The sequence below is a fragment of the Vipera berus genome, assembly GCF_964194415.1.
Source record: "Vipera berus genome assembly, chromosome: 1".
NCBI classification, from domain to species: Eukaryota; Metazoa; Chordata; class Lepidosauria; order Squamata; family Viperidae; genus Vipera; species Vipera berus.
Window position 1 is genome coordinate 174,887,354 of NC_138202.1, and position 13,366 is coordinate 174,900,719.

The 13,366-nt window shown below is 35.6% G+C and overlaps 1 protein-coding gene across 1 annotated transcript in view; it reads right to left on the minus strand.

The window, feature by feature from the left end:
- Window positions 1–13,366, minus strand: part of SATB2 (SATB homeobox 2) — a gene marked incomplete at its 3' end in the record, with an annotated part of 131,427 nt that overhangs the window by 14,572 nt on the left and 103,489 nt on the right. The window lies entirely within an intron of this gene.

A 13,366-nucleotide genomic window follows, 5' to 3' on the forward strand; every position in this document is an offset into this window, starting at 1 on the left:
ATATAATCACATGCGCACGCGCGCACCCCCCCTAAATATTAACAGTTTGAAGTGAAACAAGCGGACACATTGAGTATGACTATTTCTGATATTTCCAAGAAAAAGGTGCAGCTTCTAAACTGGAATGGAACTCATCTGAAGCAGGTAAATGTTATCCAATATATTTACAAAAGCACTCACTACCTAAAATAACTAGATAATTTTCTGCTGACAGAATAGCTATAATTCTACAGTAAACAAAAGTAGTAGTTTCTCCAGCTCAGATTATATACCCTATTTTTATGGCTTTCCACATTTATAATGAATGACTTGTACTGCCTTATATGAAATTCCACAAAGTCATAGGCAACCAAAATATATGGGGAAAGCAATTTTGTTCTGTGCAGTCTGCAACTTAGCTCTTGCTCATTTTATCACTAATAGTTGAAAAAAGCACATAAGTCTATGGTTTGTTCAGCTCCTTGCAGCCATTAAAAATGTAACAATGAAAGCAATTATAATTATTTTATAGAATACAAGATTTTATATACAAAATAGTGTATATGTTATCATCAATGTGTGAAATTAGGCATTTTATAGAATGCCTACAATGGGACGCCAAGTATGAAATGTTTAGTATTTCACACATTTCCTGGGCATTCTATGCAATGCCAAAAGACAAACCGGGAAAGTATAAATACTCCTGCTAAAATGCCATTCTATCCTTCCTGAACAAATAAATTAATACTGGTCTTTTTCTCTTGTTTTTTTCAATAAGAAAGTCCTGTATTTCATCAATCAGTTTATCATTGAACAATGTATTCTCTGCTCTGTACACATTTATTTATTTTTTCTTCCATTCCATTGTGTCCAAGACTCCCTGGAAAAATCCTTGCAATTTTCTTTGCAATTTTTTCCCCAGAAGTGGTTTGCCCTTGCCTGCTTCCTAGGGCTGCGAAAGAGTGACTGGCCCAAGGTCCCCCAGATCACTGAAATGGGACTAGAATTCCTGGTTTCCAGAATAATGTCTTAACCACTATCGCAACCTGGCTTTCATGTTTAATATACTACCTGCATAAAAAGCCTAAGCAGGTAGAAGCAACTCTCTCATAACATATAGCCCAGTTCAGACATGACTGTAGTATGCAATCTCTATCTGTGATGAAATAGAAAATGAATAAGTGCACAAGTTTTGTTTCTTCACATCAGGAAACTTCAGTAGGGAGGCCCCTCTACAGATTCAGAGGGGTTGAAGATTGCAACGTCAAACCAATGTTTAGTCCTTTTCTCTTGCATTAAGAAGCTAATTACTGAAATAATGGGTGGGGAGGGCTTTTCTTTTCGTACATTCTCAGATACATAAAATAACCAATGAGATTACATGCTGAAATATTGAGTATTGTCAAAAGGCCCAATTCTGCTCCAATTTATGAAGACCTTCCCTGTAAAAAATATGCACAATTTTAGATACATGCTTTTGAAAAACACAGTGAATGACAATTGAAAGGTTAGACTGCAATCTTGGGGGGGGGATCATGATTAATTCTAAATTCAAAGCAGAATGCTATCCTATTGAAAAGGAATATTTTTCCAAAAGATAACATATGTCAAAGAGAAAATAAAGTAAAATGCCCTCTTCCTCCAAAAACTTTTATTGTGCACGTCAATTAAGAAACAACTCCAATTAGTTTGGAGTTTTTTCCACTGACATATTGGAGAGAAAAATAGTGTTATTCAATAAAAAATATAGCAGTTGAAAAGATCTAGCATTTTAAGATCATGTTTTATTAAAAAGAAATTTGGAAAAATTGCACTTTTCCTGTTTTATACTTTTAAAAGAAAGCAATAAAGTTCCACTAGCAATTATAAATAACTATTCCAATATGTTATTGAATTATTAAAGCACTCAAACCATGCTGCTAATTAAGAAAAATTAAGAAGTCTGATTTAATATAAAATGTACACTTACAGAAAACACCATTAATTAGTAAGATAATAAAATAATTATCATCTTATCACAAAAAAAATTACCACTTTGTGCCTTACGCGTGTCTGATTTTCCCCGTCTACCCTGGGACATCCAGAAAATGTATGATTAAGCTGTACTAGAGCTATGTAATTCAGCCTCTATTTTTTTTCATTCGGTTATGACTCATTCAAAAAATAAAGTAGGATTCAAGTATTTGCAAATACTTGCTTTTCTTGCTTAAACCTGCTACTTCGTTTATGTTTGGACATGTTGATTCTGTGCAACTTTTGCCTCCAATAGTTTTCTAGAAATGAATGACAATAAATGTTGAGAAACTGAAATCAAATTAAGTTACAGGTAAATTATGTTAAATCTAGAAAGAGATTTCCAGAATGTGTTCATTCATATTTTTTCCATTTTGTATCCATCCAGAATATTTATTTAAAATTTGCATGAATACATTATTTCAAACTTATTTTATTGCAAAATAAAAAGGTAAAGGTAAAGGTTCCCCCGCACATGCGTGCTAGTCGTTTCCAACTCTAGGGGTCGGTGCTCATCTCCGTTTCAAAGCCGAAGAGCCAGCGCTTGTCCGAGGACGTCTCCGTGGTCATGTGGCCTGCATGACTAGACACCAAAGGCGCACGTAATGCTGTTACCTTCCCACCGTAGTGGTCCCTATTTTTCTACTTGCATTTTTACGTGCTTTTGAACTGCTAGGTTGGCAGAAGCTGGGACGAATAACAGGCGCTCACTCTGTTATGTGGTACTCCGGATTCGACCCGCCAAACTGCCGACCTTCTGATCGACAAGCTCAGCGTCCTAACCCACTGAGCCACCACGTCCCTTACTGTAAAATATTCCTGCCTAAATATATTTTTCTTAAAGTATACATTATTATACTTTATAGTAAAATTAAATTGTGGTCTTATCCATACCTCAATTCATAATGCTCAGGGCTGTATTTCTAAAAAGTACAAAAGAATAAATTCTATATTTATTTTCCTTGAATGCTCTTTGGTGTGAAAGGTAACATTTGTAAACCCTCTTGACATATATTCAATCCACTAGGAAGAGTTCGATGAAAACTAGTAGGCCATGTGAGGTAATGGAGAATCTTAAAAGAGAAAATGTAATTTTTTTCTGCTATTTTCTCTGTCTTTAATTCACATACCACTTTACTAAGTGAATAAAAGAACAGCATGAAAGACAATCTTATAACAATGCTGTTTCATTTGAACTGGTTAATAATATCTGGTGTAAAATTTAATATGATAGGTTCTGCACTCAAAATCTCAACTAATTGGAGAAAAATCATAGTACTGAAAATTTCATAAAACTTTCACAGAGTTTTATTTAAATATATCATAAAGCTCTTTGTGTTCCAAGTGAATTCTATGAGAAATCACAGAAAAAGTGGAACAATATCAAAAATGACAAACTATTTCTTACCTGGAAATATTTTATTCTGGATTCAGAATATTATTTATTCTGAAATAATAAAAATATGAAAGATAAATAAGGATGTCTCTCAATATTCTTAATAAAAATTTGCAACAATTGGTGTCTGTATTAAGCAGAAACAGTTGTTTCTTTTCAACAATAAATTTCTGGCTTTCTACTGCAATTGTAATAACTATCATAATAAATTCTACTGAGTGTGTCAAAGTCAAATATATAGAAACCCTGGGTACTTGTGATTTGCAGCTTATAGGATTTGTCAATATGTGTGCAAAGCTTGTAGGAACAAATTTTCTAATCTTCTATTTACTGTCTAAAATGCACACCTAATACTTACTGAACATACAGTGGTCAAACATTCATGAAATGTGAACCACATACATAGGCACACATTTCTCTATAGTGAAGCTACAGATTGCAAAAGCTGGCAATTCTATTGTAGCAAAAAGACAATCATTTTGTTTGAGAGTTATATTTGATTTTATGTATCCCCTACATTAAAATTACTATAAACCTCTGAGGCCTAATAAACCGTCTCTCAAAATATTTAAACTGGGCCAGCCCATTAAAGGCAAAAAATACACTACTATAATCAATATTTGACATGATGGGGTGAGGTACATTAATAGTATTTGAAAAGGCATCTGATTTTTTTTTAAAGGTAGGGGTCAGATTAGGCAGTATTGAACTTATAACAGGATATTCCTAAAGAAAGAGGATATTTGTATATCCCTAACTCTCAAGAATGAGTCATACACACTGGAAAATATTAGACAATATTAAGCTAAATGTGTAACTGTCAGCTCTGCCTTTAATTAGCAATTTATTCTGTTGCGTAGTTCCCTTCCCCCCTCCCCCCAGGTTCTAACTATGTAATAGTTTCCTGCACTGTGTATTCTAAAACTGTTTTATAAATTGTAACACAAACAGAGCATGCTGGGATTTCTGTAATGCTTTGGTTCTCAAGAGCAAATTTGTGTAGCTTGGAAAATAGTAACATCATGAATTTAAATATTTTATTTAAAGACACTGGGTTCGTTGCACGATATACCTGGAAGCTTAGGCATTTACACAATGTATTAATTCATTTGAAAAGAAAGAAATGAATGTATTTGCGGCTAAATTGTAGATGATTTACTTTGGATCATACAGACTCATCTGAGTATGTCAGAAATCTTTCTTCTCTCTAAAAATCTATTTGCAAATTAATACATATTATACATGCTGACATGGCAAGACCTTTCCACTGTTTCCCACACATCCCTTCTCATAGGCTAATTAAAATATTTTGCACCCATGTCTAAACCTATCTCACATAAACCATACATTTCTAGAAGATTAAAATAATGTAAGCCAAATTCTTTAAGCTTTGAGATATTACCTAAACCATTCAAAGAGGTAAAAGACATTGGAATGACTATACTTTATCCTCACAAAGCTCCTGGGAGGAAAGTTAAGTTGAACATTTATTACTTATCTTTTTTGTTAAATTCATATCCCACCTTTTATTCAAAGCCCCTCATTCATATTTTCCTCCTATTTTTCCTCACAATAACAATCCTGTGGCATAGATGGGGTTTGACAGAGAATGATTGTCCAGAGTTACCCAGTGAACTTCTGTACTTGAGATTAGATAGAACTTTTCTTTGACCTCTCTTTCGCATGGAAGCAAGAGGCAACAAAACTAATCACATCATTCTTCATCAAACACCTATTAAGCAAAATGCAGATAAGGAGGAATGAACACCATATAAACAAGACCGATGAAGAAACAATCCTCCACTCAGAAAGCAATCAAGAAAGAAAATATACCCCAATCAAGGCTAGTAGGCAAGCTACCACATATAAACACCCAGTAAACGCTGCTTCTCCATGGGCTGCTGATATTGCTGATGTTACTTAGCTTCATAATGAATTTGTCTGAAAACCAATTGTTTCAATTACAATTATCCTTTTTGTCATAGAAATATTCTTTGTAATTTTGTAATTGCCTTCCTCCTTAGGGATAATCTCTTTTTTATTTCTCTTCAGCAACTGATCATTTTCATTGTGGAATCCAAAAAAACAAAAAAAGAATTCTTTTTTATGTTTTTTTTAATTCAGGAAAACAAATATTGACCATTTGCAATATTTTGTGATGAGCTGTTACATTCAATAAGCATACTGACGTTAAGCAACATAAACATTAAATACTGTATAACAGATTGTTTTTTAACTTTCCAGTTGTATGATCATAATGTTAAATCTTTACTTTTGACTTGATTTCATCTGGATATCTCCAATTATTGGTATTCTCATTCCAGTTTATCTCTTACAGTCTTAAATATATATTTGCTATATAAGTTCAACAGACAAGGAGAATATATGCATCTCTTTCTTTTTCCCTATTCTATAAACCGTAGTGTTTTTCATTTTTCAGTTCTTTTAGAAATAGTGACATCGTTCTTTGCCTTTCTTGCCTGGCACAGGAAGTCTCTCTGTTTATTCATCTTGCATCTTCTTTGTTGCCCAACGGCTTTAATCTTCTCACTTTCTTTGGCCAACATAGCTTGCCTGAAAACTACTCAGGCCTTTTCTTCCTTGAAAATTTGGGAATATTTTTTCCATGTCAATTTTCACAATGCCTCAGGTTATGTTTCATGTAAGTACACTGAATCTGTTCCTTCTGACTATATGTCCTTGAAAGAGAAGTTCAGACTTCCTTGCGGATTTTGTCTGGCCACATCATCACTTCCAGATGTATTCATGAAAGCTGAAAAATCTTTCCCAGTAACTAGTTGGGGCACTTTCTAACCTATGAATCTCCTTATTTGGCACTTGTGTAAAAGCTTCAGCCATGTCCAGACAGTTTTAGCAATAACAATACAGGGAGTGCAGAATTATTAGGCAAATGAGTATTTTGACCACATCATCCTCTTTATGCATGTTGTCTTACTCCAAGCTGTATAGGCTCGAAAGCCTACTACCAATTAAGCATATTAGGTGATGTGCATCTCTGTAATGAGAAGGGGTGTGGTCTAATGACATCAACACCCTGTATCAGGTGTGCATAATTAGTAGGCAACTTCCTTTCCTTTGGCAAAATGGGTCAAAAGAAGGACTTGACAGGCTCAGAAAAGTCAAAAATAGTGAGATATCTTGCAGAGGGATGCAGCACTCTTAAAATTGCAAAGCTTCTGAAGCGTGATCATCGAACAATCAAGCGTTTCATTCAAAATAGTCAACAGGGTCGCAAGAAGCGTGTGGAGACACCAAGGCGCAAAATAACTGCCCATGAACTGAGAAAAGTCAAGCGTGCAGCTGCCAAGATGCCACTTGCCACCAGTTTGGCCATATTTCAGAGCTGCAACATCACTGGAGTGCCCAAAAGCACAAGGTGTGCAATACTCAGAGACATGGCCAAGGTAAGAAAGGCTGAAAGACGACCACCACTGAACAAGACACACAAGCTGAAACGTCAAGACTGGGCCAAGAAATATCTCAAGACTGATTTTTCTAAGGTTTTATGGACTGATGAAATGAGAGTGAGTCTTGATGGGCCAGATGGATGGGCCCGTGGCTGGATTGGTAAAGGGCAGAGAGCTCCAGTCCGACTCAGACGCCAGCAAGGTGGAGGTGGAGTACTGGTTTGGGCTGGTATCATCAAAGATGAGCTTGTGGGGCCTTTTCGGGTTGAGGATGGAGTCAAGCTCAACTCCCAGTCCTACTGCCAGTTTCTGGAAGACACCTTCTTCAAGCAGTGGTACAGGAAGAAGTCTGCATCCTTCAAGAAAAACATGATTTTCATGCAGGACAATGCTCCATCACACGCGTCCAAGTACTCCACAGCATGGCTGGCAAGAAAGGGTATAAAAGAAGGAAATCTAATGACATGGCCTCCTTGTTCACCTGATCTGAACCCCATTGAGAACCTGTGGTCCATCATCAAATGTGAGATTTACAAGGAGGGAAAACAGTACACCTCTCTGAACAGTGTCTGGGAGGCTGTGGTTGCTGCTGCACGCAATGTTGATGGTGAACAGATCAAAACACTGACAGAATCCATGGATGGCAGGCTTTTGAGTGTCCTTGCAAAGAAAGGTGGCTATATTGGTCACTGATTTGTTTTTGTTATGTTTTTGAATGTCAGAAATGTATATTTGTGAATGTTGAGATGTTATATTGGTTTCACTGGTAAAAATAAATACTTGAAATGGGTATATATTTGTTTTTTGTTAAGTTGCCTAATAATTATGCACAGTAATAGTCACCTGCACACACAGATATCCCTCTAAAATAGCTATAACTAAAAACAAACTAAAAACTACTTCCAAAAATATTCAGCTTTGATATTAATGAGTTTTTTGGGTTCATTGAGAACATGGTTGTTGTTCAATAATAAAATTAATCCTCAAAAATACAACTTGCCTAATAATTCTGCACTCCCTGTAGCTTTTAGGATTATGTACCACCTCATAGTGCTTTACAGCACTCTCTGGGCAGTTTACAATGTAAGCATTTGCATATTGCCCCCTAGAATCTGGGTCCTCATTTTAATGACCTCAGAAGGATGGAAGGCTGAGTGAACCTTGAACTCAGTCAGGATCAAACCCCAGGCTGCTGGCAGTGTTTGCCTGCAATACTGCAGTTTAACCACTGCACCACCAGGATTATTTCCTGGCAACAATACGTAAATGGTGCAACATTTGGATTTGATTTTGAGTTCCTTTTCATACAAGAATTGGCTTCTTTCATACCTGCAGAGTTCTCCTGTCTTTCATTATACTGAAGATAAATACCTAGCTTCAGTCTTCCCTTCTGACTTACCAGAATAGGTGAGTTTACTTCCACTCTTGCTGGTGGAACATCTTAAAGTTACTAATGTTACTGGGTATCCCCCAGCCCAATCATTGTGTGGGGATAATTCCATGGTTGGGTTGAATTGTATCTTGAAGCAAGTTGGTAACCAATGTACGTCTTGCAGGGCACATACAATGTGCTGTTGCCAGTTTGGACTAATTTGGATGTTTCAGTTTCTGAAAACTTTGCAAAAGTGATGTCAAACATAATACACTGCAGTACTCCAAACTAATCATAGCTGATACATGTGCCACTATGGCCAGGTTGACCTCCTAAGGAACAACAGCAGAGGACAACAATGAAGGTAGCACTATTAGCTACCGCTAAGGAAAAAGGAGTAAAATGAGTGCCAAATTATTCAGTTTCTCAGAGGGGAAGAGTTAGTTCATCCCAAACAGTTAGAATTGTAATTCCGGAATCTGACTCCTGGGAAATCAGGATTTTGCCTGATTTCTCAATTTATTAGCCCTCATCTAGCCCGGTATTGCCTTCAGGCAGATTCAGAAGATTATTATCTATCTTTGTAATAAGTGAGATCAAGTTACCTCTCAAATGTATATTGGTAAGAAAAGTCCCAAACCCTAGATTATCTTTTCTCAGTAGTTTCATATAAATATTAAATAATATGTAAGAAATCAATAAATTGCTGATAAAAAAAGTTGTCTCACTCACAAACTCAGTCCTGAAACCAGATTTAAGTCTAGATTTAAGTCTAGAACTCCTCTGTTCTTTTGGAGGAGTTCTGGAAGTTAATTGTGCATGACCGAGATAATTTTGGTTGGCATAGGGTAGGAGTCAGCAACCTGAAACAGTGAAAGAGCCACTCAGAACCGGTTCCCTCACAAGGAAAAACTGGGAGCCGCAAAAAATGTGTGCGCATGTGTGTGCGCATGGACTGCACATGGCAGAGGACTGGGAGCCGCAGGAGACGGCTGAAAGAGCCGCATGCGGCTCCGGAGCCGCGGGTTGCATAGGGCATATGAATGCATATCCTATTAAGAGAATGCAGTGCTAACAGACATGGACACTGATACGCATTCTCATGCAAACATAATCATTGCTTCATTATTTGAAATGTGCATATGTCACTCTAATTATTTTTCTCTCTCTGCAATTATTTTACTGATTTTATTTATTTTTATTACCATCATGTTGCTGAGGTTTTTGTATTATTGTTATTCATCATGGAATAATTTTAAAAGAACAAAGTAAAGTATAGATATGGATCAGAAATGCAATCCACTGATGTAGCAGGACATTTCTATTTTTTAAAAAGTTTCTAAAATAAACTTTCTGGCATAACAATTGGAGAATTTAGAACAATTATTGCAAAATCAAATATATAAAATTTCTGAGAATGACATTATCACAGAGATTATCTTACTACTTTGTTAAGAATATTGTACATGCAATTTTAGCAGTATTTGTTGCTCTTCTAATTGATTAACAGAATTTAAAAAAGAGACATAGGGTTGCACTGACCAATGGATTAAAATACTAATCAATGAAAATTTTGTTTCAGAAGAGACTATGAACAAAATGTTGTGATGAAAGATAGAGAATAAGTATAATGAGCCTGTGAGACATATAGAGGATGTTTGGTTCAGGACATATTTAATGACTCAGCATATCCACTCAAATTCATATTACGTATTGTGCAAATAGATTCTACCACATTACAGAGAGAAGCACGTACAGTATTAGCTAACATCACTCAAGATTGTCAATACAGTTTTCCTGAGTCAAACAATATTGTATTGTACTTTGCAGGCAACCAATATAATTATTACATTATTTAAAATATTTGCATTCTTTAGCAAAAGTCTACCATGCATTGTTCAATTCACTTTCATCTTTAAACGGATTTTGTTATATTACATTATCTGATTGCATTTGACATTCCCCGCATCTTAAGGTTTTATACTAATACATTTTGAAACAGAAATAGCTATGACTCATGGTCAATGGTATCTTCTGGGGTTTTTTCATTCTATTGTCTATGTATATGCCCTAATATTTTCCATTAATTTCCAATATAAAGTATTGCTGAGAAATTTTTCTGCAAAATTGGAGTTTCTATCAATGTCTCTATTTCCTCATTTAAAATAGTATTATACAAGGAAATAGAGACATCACTAGAAACTCCAATTTTGCAGAAAAATTTCTCACTTCCACTGCTTTATTTGGCCAATTTATGCATAGAATTAACTTTCTTTTCTTAAAATAAAAAGTTTAAAAAGCAGGTAGATAATGATAATGCATTTAGAACAAGTTATTTCCTTGTTTGTGTTATTAAACTTGAAATAAATTAATATACAACAAAATTGTGGTAAATATTCTTATGATGGGAGGAGGTTGTATCCTTTCAATTTTTTTTTAATGCTAATGATCATAGCAGTAATTCAATGTGATTACTGGAGGGGGAAGGCAAAAATATTCAGCCACTTTTCTATATTTTTGCAAGGTTTGGGAAAGATTAAAAGCTTAACAAAGCTATTTCATTTTCTTTTACATAGAAAAACGAAACTATCATAATTTGCTTTTTGGCCACTGAATGTTAGGACTATAATTTGTAAATAAGAATCCACAAAATAGGGCTGCATGCCGCATAGCTTTTTCTCCCCTTCCTAGGACATTCAGGTTGATGGTTTAACAAAAAATGGAACTGAAGATTTCATGAACTTTTCAAAATAGCCATTTCACTATAAAATGTATCTGGTTTAATCATACCAACACTCGATAATCAAAGGCTGATTCACCAAGTCCCAACATACTTATCTAACTCATATAGCCGCTCGTGTCACAAGCAAGTGACTCTGGGCAGAGCATTCCCTTCTCTCTTTCTTAATGGCTTTTCGGGCAGTACAGTACTGTATGTATTAGTGTGAGAGTGAATGTGCACACGCTCATGTGTGTACAGGCAATCCTTGCTGACTGACCATTTGTTCAGCAAATATTTGAAGTTGTGGCTGTTGTAGTGTCCCCATGTCACATAATCGTAACTGGCATGCTAAGTCAAGAACATAACAGAATAACAGAAATGGAAGGGATCTTAGAGATCTTCTAGTCCAACCCCCTGCTCAAGCAGGAAACCCTATACCTGGGGTGTCAAACTGCCGGCCCGTGGGCTGGTTGCATCATGCAGAGGCCACGTCCACTCCTGCTCCGGCAATGTGAAAAAAGTCACGATACATCGTGACACGTGACGTGATGAGTTTGACACCTGTGCCCCATATCATCTCAGACTAATGATTATCCAATCTTTTCTTAAAAACCTCCAGTGATGGAGCACCCACACCTTTGGGAGGCAAATTGTTCCATTGTAATTGTTCTGTCAGGAAATTTCACCTTAGTTTTAGGTTGCTTCTTTCCTTGATTGGTTTTTCATCCATTGCTCCTTGTTCTGTCCTCGGGTGCTTTGGAGAATAGATTGATCCCCTCTTCTTTGTGGCAGCCCCTTAGATATTGGAACACTGCTATTATATCACCCCTAGTTCTTCTTTTCATTAAAGTAAACATACCCAATTCCTGCAACCATTCTTCATATGTTTTAGCTTATGTCCACTCATATGTCCTGTCCCCTAATCATCTTCATTGCTCTTCTTGCTAAAGTCTTAACATCGTTTTTATATCATAGCGACCCAAACTGAATGCAATATTCCAAGTGTGGTCTTACCAAGGCACTGTAAAGTGGTACTAACACTTCCCGTGATCTTGATTCTATTCCGCTGTCATTACACTGCATTGCAATCTCCTGAAGTCACATCATCACTATCTGAGAGCTTCCCAGCCAGATTTCCATCGGCAAAGTCAGTTATGTCACAGTTATGTGACATTGTGCTTAATAAACCACAGTAACTCACTTAACAATCACAGTCAGAACCACCATCATAAATCAGACATGGTCATATGAGTTTTCATTTTATAATCACATCACTTAACAATGGAATTGACAATCCCAATTGTTGTTGGTTAATGAGGACAGATTTTTATCCAACTCTTTCAATATATAGCTCAAGACTTGGAACATATCTAGTGCTCTTGTCTCCATTCTTTCCCACAACAACCACCCTGTGAAGTGGATTGGGCTCAGGAGGAGTGACTGGCCCAAGGTCACTCAACTTTTATTCCTAAGGGAGGCCTAGACTCAGGAGTCTCCTTGTTTCTAGGTCAGCACCTTCACCACCACACCAAGTTATTCATATCAGGATTTTAAAAAATGTGTTCTGAGGAACCCTAGGATTCTTGAGATTGTGATGGGGTTTCGTGTAAGCAGAGAGTTAAAAAAAACAAATTCACTTGAATATAATCACTAGAGTCACTAGAGTTTTGCCTTTTAATCAGAGGGTCCAGGATGTTTTTAACTAAAGAGGTTGGACAGTTTGAAAAAGTTTGAAAACCACATATTTCTATGATAAAAAACTATATATTTATTTCAACATTTCTATCTTTTTCATGCAAGTTGGAATAATTTATCGTATTTACTTTAGAATATACAAATTAATAATGGGACTAATAAATATTTGGCTAATCCAAATATCTTCACCTTAAATATTTTATTATTAATTTTGGTTAAGCTAATAAAATTTAATTATATTTAATATATATCTCTTTCCATTTAATGTACTAAATGTAATTTATCATTCACTGAAAATGCAATTGAAGAATGGAATTAGGATTCAGTTGTAAATGAGGCAAGGATAAGATTATTAACTCACTTTGAAATCAGGCATTTTATTTTTATTATTTTAAGATATCATTATGCAAACAGTTATTAACAACCTTGCGTACCATCTCCAAATAAGATAATGGAAGGTGTAAGATCATGCTTGACAGCTGTTATTTATGCTGCAGTGCAATTACAGTCTAGATATCATGGTTACATCTATATTTTAATTTATTGTTGCAGATAGATGATAGATAGATAGATAGATAGATAGATAGATAGATAGATAGATAGATAGATAGATAGACAGACAGACAGCAGAAACATGCATCTATATAGTCTTATGTATGTGTTGCTTAATGAATTCCTTTAAGAATACTAGTTACAAAATATTACATTAGAAAAAGGATGAGAGACATATTTTATTGAACAATATATAGATATCTATTCAA